At 39.1% G+C, this 14,257-nt stretch overlaps 1 protein-coding gene across 17 annotated transcripts in view; it reads left to right on the top strand.

Moving 5' to 3' along the window:
* EBF1 (EBF transcription factor 1) overlaps nucleotides 1-14,257 on the top strand; it is a 411,245-nt gene that overhangs the window by 365,411 nt on the left and 31,577 nt on the right. The window contains exon 11 of one of the 17 annotated variants that reach the window (XM_086412677.1): nucleotides 1-14,257. This exon is cut by the window's left edge and continues 34,409 nt beyond it. The exons of the other annotated variants lie outside the window; for them this stretch is intronic. The gene's annotated coding sequence lies outside the window, so the exon portion shown is untranslated. 17 annotated transcript variants of the gene reach the window in all.

The raw sequence follows: 14,257 nt of genomic DNA, 5'->3' as shown, positions 1-14,257 counted from the left end.
GTGGCCACATACCCATTACCCACACAATAACTGTTACTCCAAAACAAGGGAACTGCTTAACTAAACATCTATTGATTGTTAAGTCATCAGGGACCAATATTAAGACCACCGACATCCAAAGAAGATTAAATTCTGGTTACATATACAAACATATTTTTGTCAATATTTTGTGGCAAGGAGACCCAGTCCCCATGGTTCACAAGTCCATATGTAGAGAATGTTAGAAGCAGTAGAGCCGAACTGGGTGCTGTGAGGGATTACCTGGGTTCTGCCCACTTCTGAGAAGACAGGCATCAAGACTGGGAGCAGAAAAACTCAAGAGCTATGGAAAATCCCATCATCCCCACCCTTCCAACTATACCTTCCAATTTCTAAGAGAAATGGCCAGACCTAGACGTGAGCTTGGCATCATAGTTTTTGTCTCAGGGCACTTGGAGTTCTACACTTTGCTTTAGGACCGAGGAGACTCTAGTCAGGGCTGAATGTCCTCTTCTCTCTTCTGCCTCTTGTGATTAGCTAAGCTTCAGCTGGGCAAATAGCTTTGCCTTCATCCCTTACTGATTTGATGTGCTTGGATCTTTGTATTTGGGGGTTATTGAGTGAGACACAAGAAAGCCCGAGCCTCTGGGTTAAAGTAGTCATGAGCCTTCATCTTGGAGTGGTCTCTTTTGACAGCTCCTCCCTAGCCCTCTCCTGGTCGAGTACCCAGCTACACTAGATGGTGTGGACAATTTTAAGCTCATTAGAGTTTAGGGATATTATTCTTTCTTGATATTTATTTCTTTGTTTTGTATCGACCTTTTTTTTTTTTTTTTTGTATCTGAATCTTCTCAAACTATTCCTTAACTGCTGGCATTCCCCATAGCACTGTGTTCTTTGTTCTCCTCTCACATCGATGGTTTCAGCTATTAACTATATCTCAGTGTTACTGATAATGTGTTACTTTTTTAAGTCCGTCCTTGATCTTTTCCCTGAATATCAGTTCTTTATTTCCAACTGTCTACTAAACATTTTCACATGGATATCTTATTGGTACCCCAAATCCAGCATTTCTCAAGTTGAACTCATGATTTTTCCTTCTGTGGATAGTTTCTTCGTCCATTCTTTACCCTGCTAAATGGCCACTCTATTCACCTAGTCAGATACATTAGAAATGTCAGAATCATCCTCCATTTTTTATAATCCCTCACATCTACCATGTTACTGAAATCATGAAACTTATATTCTATAATATCTCTGAAATCTACCCTTTTCTCTACGACCACCTCATTATTAGTTGGTCTTTTATTTTCCATTTGGATTATTGTGATAGTTCTGAGTTTAAAAATCCATCTTTTACTGGACTCCTGTGGTTGTGTCTTTGAAATATAGATCTGATTGTGTCTCTTCTGTGATATGGAACATCGTTAATAGCCCACTGTTACTCACCAGGTATATTTCTTAGCAAGGCCCTCCAGGCCAATACTGTTAGTCATGGTCACCCTTTGACAGCCTACTCCCAATATTTAGACTATGGTTTCCCCAAGCTGGAATATCTAATCATATCTGAACACATCATATCCTTTTACATCTCTTTGCCTTTGCTCTTGCCATTTCTTTTGTCTCAAATTCTTTTCCTACCCTTTTCAGTAGTAAAATCCGACTTGTCCTTATATGTCCAACTCAGATATGACCTCTTGGGTTTATGTTTCCTTGATTCCAGTACAGATAATTATTTTCCCCTTCTCCTGTGCAGCATACTATTACTGCATTAGTAATGCTACAGGTTTGTACCTTTTTGAGTGACTGATTATAGTCCTGTCTTCCCTGGATTATAAACTCTTCTCGGGCACATCACAGTGCCTGGGAGAGTTTTCAGATGGAAGCATCTCCTGGCTGGACACCACATGGAAAACTGGACCTGTGTTATACTTCTCTCTCTCTCTCTCTCTTTCATTTTCTTTAGCACCTGGTTTTATACAGCAAGTACTCAATCTTATTAATTAAGCAATGTAAAACAACTCATCTCTGGGATAAAATTCCCAGTTGAATTAGGTGTCTCCCACCTATATCTTATTTCCATTTTATCACAAAATTTATATGATTTTAAAATAAGTATGTCTTATTCCAGATAGAGCTCTGTTTCAGAGTAACATTTGAGAGTCAGAAGTGGTGGAATTCTTTGAACTGTAATTTCCTATTAGTGTGAGTAGGGGAGGAAAGGCTGAATCTCAAGGAGAAGTGAAGAATACGTGATGTTCCCTTATAATTCTGCATCCTCATGGTGTAATTATCACATTGTTATAGACTTCTGTTTCTGTCTTTATGTCCCTCTAGCCTCTGGAGTTTCTTGAGGGTGGAGAATACATAAATATATCTAGTTATTCCTATATTCCCCACATCTGCCCCTATTTCAAGATCATGTCAGGTATTCTGTTTTTAGTAATAACAACTGCCTATTGAGGATTTTTTTGTGTACAAAGCATTATACAAATAGTATTATATCACATCTTCACAATACATACTAGGAGACTTAAAGAATATGACATTTCCAGAAGGTGCATAGCTGGTCAGTCACATAACCCGGATGATAATCTAGCTCTGTCTTACTCTAAAGGATTGGAACAGAGGCAGAGAGTGTGCTGTTAAAAAATGCAAGTCAAATGAGGCTAGAGTAGGACATAAATTGGGACAAAAGTAAGAATTAGAACAGACTGTACGTAGTGGGGAATATTGGGAGCAAGAAAAGCATTAGAGGAGCACTGCAGGCCTAGAATTGCTAGAGGCCTGTCCTGGAGACCTCTCAGTTGTCTTAGCTAGGCTATTCTAACAGGTTAAGAGCAGGCCTTGGGAGGCAGACTCACTGCGCTTGAATCTCTAGCCTTTCACTCGTTAGCTCTGTGGATTGAGGCAAAATGTTCAATTCCTCTAGGCCTCAGTATCAGTTACACTTCCCTTTAAGGTTTTGGTAAAGAGCAGATAGGTTAATCTATGTATAGAGTGCTTGGCACATAGTCCTTAGGAAGTGTTAGCTGGTGCTGTTATTATATTAATAATTAGAACAAAAGACACAATGAATGCAATGGATCCTTGTAGCATCTTAGCATCTAATTGATTCTATGCTTCTAAGTCGGAGAAGGCAATGGCACCCCACTCCAGTACTCTTGCCTGGAAAATCCCATGGATGGAGGAGCCTGGTAGGCCGTAGTCCATGGGGTAGCTGAGTCTGACATGACTGAGCGACTTCACTTTCACTTTTCACTTTCATGCATTGGAGAAGGAAATGGCAACCCACTCCAGTGTTCTTGCCTGGAGAATCCCAAGACAGGGGAGCCTGGTGGGCTGCCGTCTATGGGGTCACACAGAGTCAGACACAACTGAAGCGACTTAGTAGTAGTATGCTTCTAAGTAGTCCATGTTTCCTTAAACTTATGCACCGGGTGTCCTAGGGTGACATGGGCTGTTTAAATTAAAGGGAAACAAGTGGTACTTTGTCAGGTATCAGACAAGCTGCTAGTTCCAGGTGGTTCAGAGCTCACTATTCGATTGCACTGTTTTCCTTTTGATGGAATCATAACTTTGCAAGGCTGAGTTTTCAGCAGTTGCTGTGAAAATCATAGAAAAGTGGGTGTCAATGTCCGATCTTACTTGAAACTTTGAGAAGTTGTGCTGTGCTCAATAGGAGCACACATCCCACGAGTAAGTTCCTATGATTATTTTAGGATGAATTAAAAGGATTATTATTTTATTTTTAATTTCCATTTCTGTTTTTTTTTTTTTTTCAAGAGACTAAGCTATTAGGATATAAATGTTAAGATGTGAGGATATAAATACTAATCTATTTGGACCTAAGTAGTTAATTAAGCAGAATTGTCGGGCATTTCTTTTGGTTTGAAGGCTTTGTGAAAAGATTATTGAGATGCCTAATAATAACTGTGAAGGGAGAAAGTTCAAGAAGCTCTAGCACAGAAAATGAATAGAGATATAATACATTCAGGATGTGTGTTGAGGCTGAAAAGGTAGGATTCCAGCCTCAAACACTCAGGCAGAGAAGACTTTCTGGCTAAATCAAAGGCTAATGATAGGCAGTAATAATCATCACTAGGTTGGGTCAACACTGAAGAAGGCTGACTTCATTTATTTTATATCACATGCTATTAAGGTTGGAGTCCAGGATGACAAAAACCTCTAGGCTTATCTGCAAGGCCATTATTAACGCTCCACACAGCATACTTGTTACACGTTCTCTTTGAGTCCATTAGAATATAACCAAATAAGTACTTAATCCTCAAGTATCTGTTGGTCACAAGTACTCTCCTGTCTTCTTAGTAGAATGAATAGGCTCTTTGCAATCACACTTGGGTCACTTCTTGGGCTCTTTCTCTCCCCTCCCAATCTGTCTGCAGAACTCTGCTGTGACTTCGTCACCCAGCTCTGCTGCAGCCTGCCCACTGGCTTAGAGGAAGCAACTGTGTGACAGAGGCAGTAGTTTTTGAGTTGTGATGTCAACAGTCCCAAGTGGGACCACGGCCCCAAACTCCGCACTCCACTAGCGCGAGGCACAGAGCGGGCTTTCTGAGCTTTGGTGCCTGACTCAGTGCTCTTCCCTGCTGAGAACTATAAGATGCTGGTAGCTTGTTCTAGGAGAGTAATAAGTATTGTTGTTTAACAATTGTGTTGTTGAAATTCAGCTCCACTGTGTCTGACAGTATTTATCTAAAATACTTTCCCTGGTGCGCGTTCAAGTTCCAGTAAACCGTGTCTTATTGTGCGACCTTTTCATTTTCCAGTGAAAAGGGATCAGCTCGTCAGATAAAAGCTACAAGCCAGAGTACAGGAAAAATGCGTGCTCAGAAAATCCGAGCATGATTGAAAACAAGATGTGTTAAATCAATGCGGTTTATCGCCTGCCTATTCCCGGCAATTGCTGTTCTAAGCTCATTCTGAACACGCTGGATGATAAAAGTAGTGTCAAGCACTCGCTTGGGTGGGAACACAAGAAAACATGTTCATCAGACAGGGTGGGTGATTTTACCCCTTTGATAACAGTTATTGTCAAAACTCTTTGGGAAGAAATCTGAAGAACAATTATAGAAGGAATATTACTCTTGTTATATCAGAAGATATGCCAGTAGGGAAGAGAATGATGGATTTACCTTTAAACATTAAGGAAGAGATACAGAATGTGTTGGCCTCCAATTCTTAAAACACCAGCATCCATTACACACTGACAGCTGTCCTCTCTGCATTCAATTGAGCAAATATGGCTTTGAAACCTAATCGTAAGTGATTAATTAAAAAAAAGAAACTCCAAAATGGAAGAGATTGAAAGGCCAAAAAAAAAAAAAAAAATCCTGGAGATCTTTAAGTTTCTGTTTGCTTGAGGGATTTAATTTTAGTTTTAAACTTGCATCATATTTGGAAAACTAAGGATCCTGGAAGGCCAAACTGTTAAGAGCACATCATACGTAGTAACCGGGGCAACGTCATCAACTTCACCACAATTAGCAGTAGAATTTTCCCTAATGATTCTACATTCACCTACTTCCCATTTTAGATAAGAGTATAACCCTCCAGGGCAAGAAGGGGGTATGTTTAAGAAATGCTCCACTTTTGCCTCTCATCAAAGATCTTCTGGAAAATACCAATTGGTTGTGGTAGGAAATAAGTCAGTTTAATGGATCTCAACAGCATTATGTATCTCTTTTTCTCAAAAGAGAAATCAACTTTTGAGAGCACAGCTCAGACTTATAAGAAGAACTTGATGAGACAGAAAGTACAGTTTCTTGATCATTTGGGAGGCAAGTTTAAAATGCCAGGGGGGCTTCTCCAATAGGTTTGTGCCTGTTGACAGTGAGCTTTAAAAAATCAGGCCAAGTGCGTGTTCACCTGTAAAAGTCAGGAGTCCGGCACAAGGATTCCTCCTAGTGCTGCATTTCTGTTGCACAGATACTTAGTTTTAAAAAAAGGTGCCATTTGATTGATTTGGTAGCTGGACTTGTCAATATGCTGCTAATTGAGATTTATCAATATTAAAATAGTCATCTTGGCCTAGTAAGTAGAGCACTGAGGCTTTTGTTCTGATTCCTGCAGCCAGCTCTTCCAGTGCCTCAGTTTCTCACCTTCAAATTGAGAGTAATAAATTTTAACATTTATGTCAAGGGCATATTAAAGGAATCAGTGAGATAAGGTCTATAAAGCGCTAGGATATTACTGGGAAAAGGGTTTTATATGACCTCGGGGTATGTTTGAAATGACACTTCTCCAAGGAATCATTGTGATCTTTAACATCTATTAAAAATATTCAGAGGTCCTTATAACTTAGAGAATAATTGAGTTCAGGAATGAACTAATCTTAAAAATTAGTTTTCTTTTGCAGATTCCTTCAAAAGTAACCCATCGACATGTAAATTGGTATATATTTTATGAGGATTTTTAGGAAATATATGAATCAAAAGTCTTGAAATGTATATATTCTTTTATCCAAGAATTTCTCCTGAATGTTGTTCATTCCAACACTTAAACAGTGAAAATTTGGGGAAAAAATGCATCCCCACTAACAGGGGATTTATTGCATAAATTTTATGGACATCCATATAATATAATATGCTACAACCATTAAAAAGAATGAGATGGATATGAATATGTATATAATCTATATTTATATAAACCAATGTTGTGAGAATGCCTGAAAGCTTACACACTAATAAATAGCAACTCACTCCAGTATTCTTGCCTAAAGAATTCCATGGACAGGGGAGCCTGGCAGGCTACAGTCCATGGGTTTGCAGAGTCGGACATGACTGAGCGACTCTCACTCACTCACTCAAAAGTATATCTGTTATGGGGCTTTCCCCCACTGTTTTGCATTTCTTTTGTATTTTTTATACAATAAGAATATATTCCTTTTAGGAAAACAGTAAAGCTTTTTCCATGTTGGAAAACAAAAACAAGTTGCTCTTAATTCTTGCTTCCTGCTCTTGATTGCTTTCACTTCTGGAGGAGTTATTAATTTCCAAATATATGCAATCCTTTTAAAACCATTCCAAGCGACAGTCCTCAGGGTCCTCCACCTCTCTCTCCCAGAGCCTGTGCATTTCTTCATACTGGGCTCTGATCCACTTTGCAGCTCCCATTCTCTCTCCAGTCTTTACCTCGTAGGCTCTGGCTCCAGTCTCTGTAAAGAGAATGCAGCCACACAAGCCAGCTGTACCTCTGATGGGACCTACAGTAGAGAGAGGTATTACTTTCTTTGCTTTACTTTTGAGTCTTAGTGTTGTTGCTCCACATCAAGAGGTTTGAAGACTACAAATAAGAAATCAGAGCATGTTCAGAGCCAGTTTGGATGTTTTTCTTTGGCTCCTCTATTGGTAAATTCTGCCCATGTTGGCTTCATCCTGACACCCTTCTGGTTCAGTGACAGCTTTCTGCAGTTCAGTGAGCCTCTTCCTAAAGCTCCTCTGAGCCTCCCTGGCTCCTGGGGCAGGGCGCCAGGCTGTGAAAGCATTTCATACCGAAAGCAGGGGCTCTGCTTGCAAGGGGTCTGGTGTTAGGTTTCTTAGGGAGTGTATCCCTTCCGGGAAGAGGCAACCCAGAATGCCTGTGTGCCCTACATATATAGGCGAGAGATGAAACATCCAAGCAGCTGGAAATGCAGCACATTTCTTCATTAAGCATATTTCTGGCTCTTGTTTAGGTTTCTGGTTGATTTTGAGGTTTATATCTTTTCAAGTCTGTCTTAAAGATAGGTTCCTGAAGATAACTTGCTGTTTTATTGTTCACCTCTGGTTGTTAATTTAGTGACTGAGGGAAAAATAGGGCCATTATGGAACAAAAATACTCTGCCTAACACATATGTAATAACTCTTATGCCCAGAATGGATCTGCCTTGAAGGGAAATGCTCTGCTGCTATTCCTTTAGTTCAAATATAGAGTAGTCACCAGGGAAGCGTGGAGACCCAGGTGCTGGTTTTATCATTGCCTCTGCTATGAGGCCTTATTTATTACCTGGCATTGAGTCTAGATATTTGTTTGGACATTAAATGGCAATAGAATATAAATATTACCTTTCTAATATCTGCATTTCTTTTTATTTCCAGTCAAAATGACATCATGTCACACAACCATTAAAAAAAGGAAATTAAAACCCCAGAAAATATGTTAAAGCACTGCATTGAGTCACTGAGCCATAAAAGCAAGGGGACTCTGAGCTCTCATGTTAGAATGGCACCCAAAGCGCTGTTCCCTTGATGTTGGGGAACACAACTCTCTTGCCTTTTATTCCCGTTGTTTCCAGGGGTACCTATTCCAGAAGTTAAGGAGGACTGAGGAGTATTTTCTCTAAAAGGCAACCTGGCAAAGAGAAAATTCAGTTCTCATAGCTGAGGATGCATTTATCTTGATTATACGATTTTAATTTGCAAATAAGTCCTCTTAAAGAGATTTTTCTTTATTTGATGTGTTTTTGAAGTGGATTAAAGAAATGACAACTAAAGGCATGAAAAGGCCACAATCCACATATATATTTGGTTAAGATTGACTCATTACCAGATGTTTTGATTGAGTTTTGTAATCTTGTCCTTGTGAGTACTATATTAAATCTGGTTGTATTATTCTAAATTTTCTTTGCATGTAGCCATGTGGACATTTGAACCCTGTAAATAGCTTTGTATAACCAGAGCTTTTCTGTCTTCACCAGAACCTTGGTTGAAGCCCCAAGGGGAACGGCTCTGTGTAGACCGGTTCTGCATGGAAAGTTGCTGGTTTCCTTTAGGGGAGTTGGAGATTGTGAGGTTGGGAGGGAACCCAGAGCCATTTATAAGCTGACCCTACATAAGGCCACATGAAGTGCTTTGATGTTTTCTAAACTATTATTTAACTTTTCCTTTTTGAAAAGTAATGACTCCAGTGTTACTGAGCCTCCATGCATGGATCCTATGCTTCCTCCCAGTACCCATTCCCCGGTATCCTGTCGTAGCTGAGAGGACCCTGCTGAAATGTCAGCTGATACATCTGCCCTGCAAGCTTGCTCTGCTGTGTAGAGTCATTTAATCTCAACTTTTGTGCATTGATAGGGAAGTTTCAGACTTCCTGTAGTGTATGCATGTACACAGCTCCATGAGGTCTTATTGAGCTTTCTCGACTAATATGTATCTACCTCTCAGAGTGATCAGGGCAGGAAATCTTGAATGCAAATATTTGTGGCTCCGCAGTGGTCCGGCCGGTCTTTCAGCCCATGTGGCCCTGTGGAATGGAGTGTGATGCTAGTGTCAGAGGAGCAGAGGGCTGACCCACCATCTGACCATCAAGGAGGCAAGAGGATGCATTGCTGAGCAGGAAGAAAGCCTGGCCAAGGGAGCTGGATCTGGGTTACAACCCTACAATCAGAGCAGTTCTCTTTCTTTAGGGCGAGATTATGTACACCTCTCAGACAGTTTATTTTTAATTTAAGGATAATTGCTTTACAGTGTTGTATCGATTTCTGTCATACATCAACATGAATCAGTCATAGGTACACACATGTCCCCACCCTCTTGAAACTTCCTTCCTCCTCCACCCCACCCACCCCTCTAGGTTGTCACAGAGCACTGGGTTGAGCTCCCTTGCATCATACAGCAAATTCTCACTGCCTGTCTATGTTACATACAGTAATATATGTCTCACTGCCACTCTCCCAGTTCATCCTACCCTTTCCTCCCTCCCGCTGTGTCTACAAGTCTGTTCCCTATGTCTGTGTGTCTGCTGCTGCCCTACAAATAGATTCATCATTACCATTCTTCTAGAGTCCATACATATGTGTTTATACAAGATCCTTGTTTTGCTGACTTACTTTACTCTATATAACAGGCTCTAGGTTTATCCACCTCACTAGAACTGACTCAGATTTGTTCCTTTTTATGGCTGAGTAATATTCCATTGTATATATCTATCACAACTTCTTTATCCATTCATCTGTCAGTGGACATCTAGGTTTCTTCCATGTTCTGGCTATTGTAAACAGTACTGCAGTGAACACTGGGGTAAGTGTGTCTTTTATTTTTAAGGGCTACAGTTCAGTTCAGTTGCTCAGTTGTGTTTGATTCTTTGCGACCCCATGGACTGCAGCATGCCAGGCTTCCCAGTCCATCACCAACTCCTAGGGCTTGCTCAAACTCCTATCTATCAAGTCAGTGATGTCACTGACATCATTTAAGGGCTTTTGTGACATAAAAGAGTTAATTCCTATCATCATCATCTGAACACATGGGAGGTACTAAAAATGATTATAGAATCAGCGGACAATTAATTATCTTGTGGAATTTTTTCCTCTTATTTTTCTTTTCCCCTGTTCCATGTGGCATGTGGCATCTTAGTTCCCTGGCCAGGTATTTAATGCACGCCCCCTGTACTGGGAGCAGTGTCTTAACCACTGAACCACCAGGGTAGTCTTATCTTAGGGAATTTTTAAAGTACCCTCATTGGTCCCATTTTATTATTCTGATTTAAAAATGGAAGCTTTTCATCTTTGGGATTATGGATTTTTCTAAACCTCTGAGCCTCTCTTTTTCTGTTACCATCTCTAGCTGGTTTGGGATAACAGCCTCTCAAACCCTATTCAGAGTGTAGACTAGGTGTTTGGAAATGGGGTGACGTGAGGGGCTCTCATTACTGCAATCCTTTTGCAGTTGACAATTTGTTTTTTCTTTTTACAACCTCAGATACTTATACTTTGTGACTAATCACGTCTGATTAAGTTTTATTCTTTCTCTACCGAATTCTCAGAATTGTCCCAAATTTTGAGGGGAAAAAAGTGACTAGTTACATTTCTTCTGGCGCCCCCTGAGCCCTGTGCTTGAATACAATGAAGTCACTTTGTTGAAGGATTAACTTTATATTACATTCTTGCAGAGTAGATGTATGTCCCTAAGGTACGACTACCCCCACTGATGAAAATAAATATACCATTCTTTATGATTCCTCCCCGTTACCTTCTCTGTTGATTTTCAGAGAGTTTATGAATAGTCACATATTTATTCAACTGGCCGAAAGTATACTACTTATTTTTCTTATGGTCTGTAATAACCTAGGCAAGGTTATTAAAGGGTATACAGACCCCTTTTAAGGCAAAGTTTCTTATGTCATTACTTTATACAAGCAGGTCAGATTCCATCTTGGGAACAATCTCTTGCTCTTAACCTTTTTCTCTGATTATAAAAGTAATATATGTTCATTGTGGAAAATGTATACAATGCACAGCACAAAGAGAAGGAAGAAAAGCACTTTAAGACTCACTTCTTAGAACTACTGTTAAGCAGTTTATACACAGAAACCTTTTTCTTTCTTCTCTATATATGTTCATTAAAAAAAAGTAGCCATACGGCAAAATGCTTCTGTGATCTGCTTCTTGGCATAGCAGTATATTTTATGCCACTAAATATTTTTTCCCCAAAGCATTGCTTTTGAGGACTCCATCATATTCCTATGGGTGTGCCATAATTTAGCCATCCCCCTCCCTAGACTGTTAATCAGTTTTCAGGGTTTTATTTTTTATAAGTAATAATCTTTATCAGATGGCCCTTCTCACTTGGTAATTGGTTTAATACTTTTCTTTAGTCAGTGCAGTCAGAGAAATCATCAGGCAACTTTGAATTAAGACAATGAGCTTTGCTTACATATCTTTAGTGTTAATCTTTGTTTACAGCACTGGACAATGCCATCGAAATATTCAGTACCTAAATTGAGGGCAGGTTAATAAAAAATATGAGTGTAGAGCAAATCATAGAGGCATGGGAAATAAATTAAAAGCCTTTGTCCCTCTACCTAAAATATTTCCCCTCACATAGCATACTTCCATAGACTAGATGCTTATTTTTCTTTGAATAATGAGTTTAATATATCTAATTCAGTTACTGTTTGTGGCAGCAGAATGACTTCTCCTCAGCTCTTTAGCTATTAGTTCTATATGATATTTGAATCAGTTCTTTTAATTGTGGATACTAAATGTCAGTCTTTCTGCTGTGAGTTGGTCCTGTAGTCAGAGAAATACATCCTCCCCTAATACATCAGACAGTCATTCAGTTAACAGCTACGAGTTTCTTGACACAGTAGGAATTAATTCATTATGCAAACAGCTGACGGGGTAGGTCGACAAGTCAAGTTTTATTGGTGGCTTACACTGAAAAGTAAAACCAAGAATTAGACTTTTCAGCATGCTGAACTATATCTTTAGGTATTAAAATAATACGTTTAATTGCCTAAAGCTGTTTTTATGGTTAAACATCTTTGTTGGCAATTGGCATTATGGGTGGGAGATATGTAATATACAGGTTAACCTAGGTGCTCATTCCTGTTGCTCTTGTGCATTTCTTGATTAGATACTGGGGATTTTATGAGTCACAGCCCCCCTGCATAAAGAATTCTATGGCTTTTTCTCTACAAGTCTAATTTGAAAAAAGAATTCTTCTCAAGGGTTTAGAAAGTAATTCATAAAATGGGAGGAATAATAAATATTATGCCTTAACTCATATACTAGTATAGAGAGGTTTGGTTCACTTGGGTGTAATTTTAGTTAATTTCCACAAGAGACAGATTGAAAGTTTACCATTTGGAAGTGGTAAGTGGGAGAAATGGCTAAATCTCATATTTGCAAAAATGATTACATTATCTTAAATGAAAATGCTACTATATTAACAACTTCAACAAGTACTGCATTTGGGTAAAAGAAATCTTCTTAATAAAAAGTTGCCTGAAGTTCACTCCAACTTAAAATACACAAGTGAGGAAAAAGTACTTACTCTGATTTATATGTCTTTTGGAGGTGTAATTATTGGCTTTTTACTCACCTATGTAAAACAATGTACTTTTGTAAATGGATTTCTGGCCACTTTATGCAGCCTTTTTTCCTTCATTTTTTTTTTCTTACATAAAAAGTAAGCACTGTCAATCAAGGAATTTTAAGGTTTATTTCCTCTTTAGAAATGATTGATAGCCTTTTAGATTTACAAGTTGACAAGTTAAAGGGTTCTATTGGTATAATTATGTACTAAATTCACAGTCTTTCAATTTAAATGTCCTTTTAAAACCACAAGATTATCATACCTGTATTTTGAAAAGTGGGCCAGTCAGTTTGGGTTGGTATACAAATTGCTTCCATTAGCCTTGGGACCTATTTGAATTTAATACAGTTTTTTAAAGTTAGCAGTAGTATGAATCTTAGTTTTAAAATTTAGGTTAATGGAAATGCATTTTAAGTAAAGCATGTGGCACCTTGTTTTCTAACGTATATAGCAAAATGTCTTTTTATTCAGTAAGGGAGAAACTATGTGTTTGAATACTTTGGTTACACTAAAAATAAAAGAACAAACCCACACACCCACCCGTCACTTAGAGGAGATGAGGGATGAGGTAGAGGATGGAGCCGCCATCTTTTTCTGGTCAGGCAAGGAAGGCTGGAGATATTTCATATCCTGGGGAGGAACTTTGAAAACCATATACCAGAGTCCACTTTGTGGCGAGTTGAATTTAAGGATGCTTTGAAGAAAGTGTAGTCAATTAGGGTACAGAAAGACCCACTATCTCCACAAATATTATGCTCTTCTTTTACTCTTTAAAAATTCATCTTGGATACCCAGCTGTTCTAAGCTAGTTGCTCCATAGGGGTTAGCCTTTTCCTGAAATAATATTATGTTGGTGCATCAGTCTGTCATCTTAGATGTGAGGGTGTCATATCAAGGGCATTTTCAATACCTGTCTCTTTTCAGAGTCTTCCAAGGGTAGCACAGGCTTTGCATACTGAGAAGATCCAGTCTCCTGTGCCCATCGCCACACTCTTGCTTAATTGCCACCTCTGGCATTGAGATCCTCTATCACCTGAAGGCCACTCAATATTTTGTAGCTATGCAGATACTTATGCCGTTTATGACTGTAAACACCCTTGGACAAGCCTTCCAGTGTTTTAACCCAACCTTCTGACTAAAGGAAATCCTATAGCCTCATATCCAATTCCATTTTACTCTCTACCTTCAACAATGTAAGAAATACGGAATTTGGCCAGAAGAGCAGAGTTTAGGACCTGCTTCTCATGTTCTTTAGAGTGAGTCAGTCCCCACCATGGGAAAGAGCAGGAATTAGATGGTAGAAGTGTTCAACAAAAGGGATCATCTGTCCATCATTTTACAATCTAATTCAAAAGTATCAATGAGACCTTGGACTTCCTAGTTATTTCCACACCATAAGTGCTGCAAATCATATGCTGCTTTATTTCCTGAAATTGTTCTAATTGTATGACTTCTTCATTGCA

This window comes from Bos grunniens, chromosome 7 (genome assembly GCF_055505025.1).
Source record: "Bos grunniens cultivar Pamir isolate PY7600 chromosome 7, Bosgru_T2T1.0, whole genome shotgun sequence".
Classification (NCBI taxonomy): Eukaryota; Metazoa; Chordata; class Mammalia; order Artiodactyla; family Bovidae; genus Bos; species Bos grunniens.
Note: the sequence above shows the minus strand (reverse complement) of the source record. Positions and strands in the feature narration are given on the sequence as shown.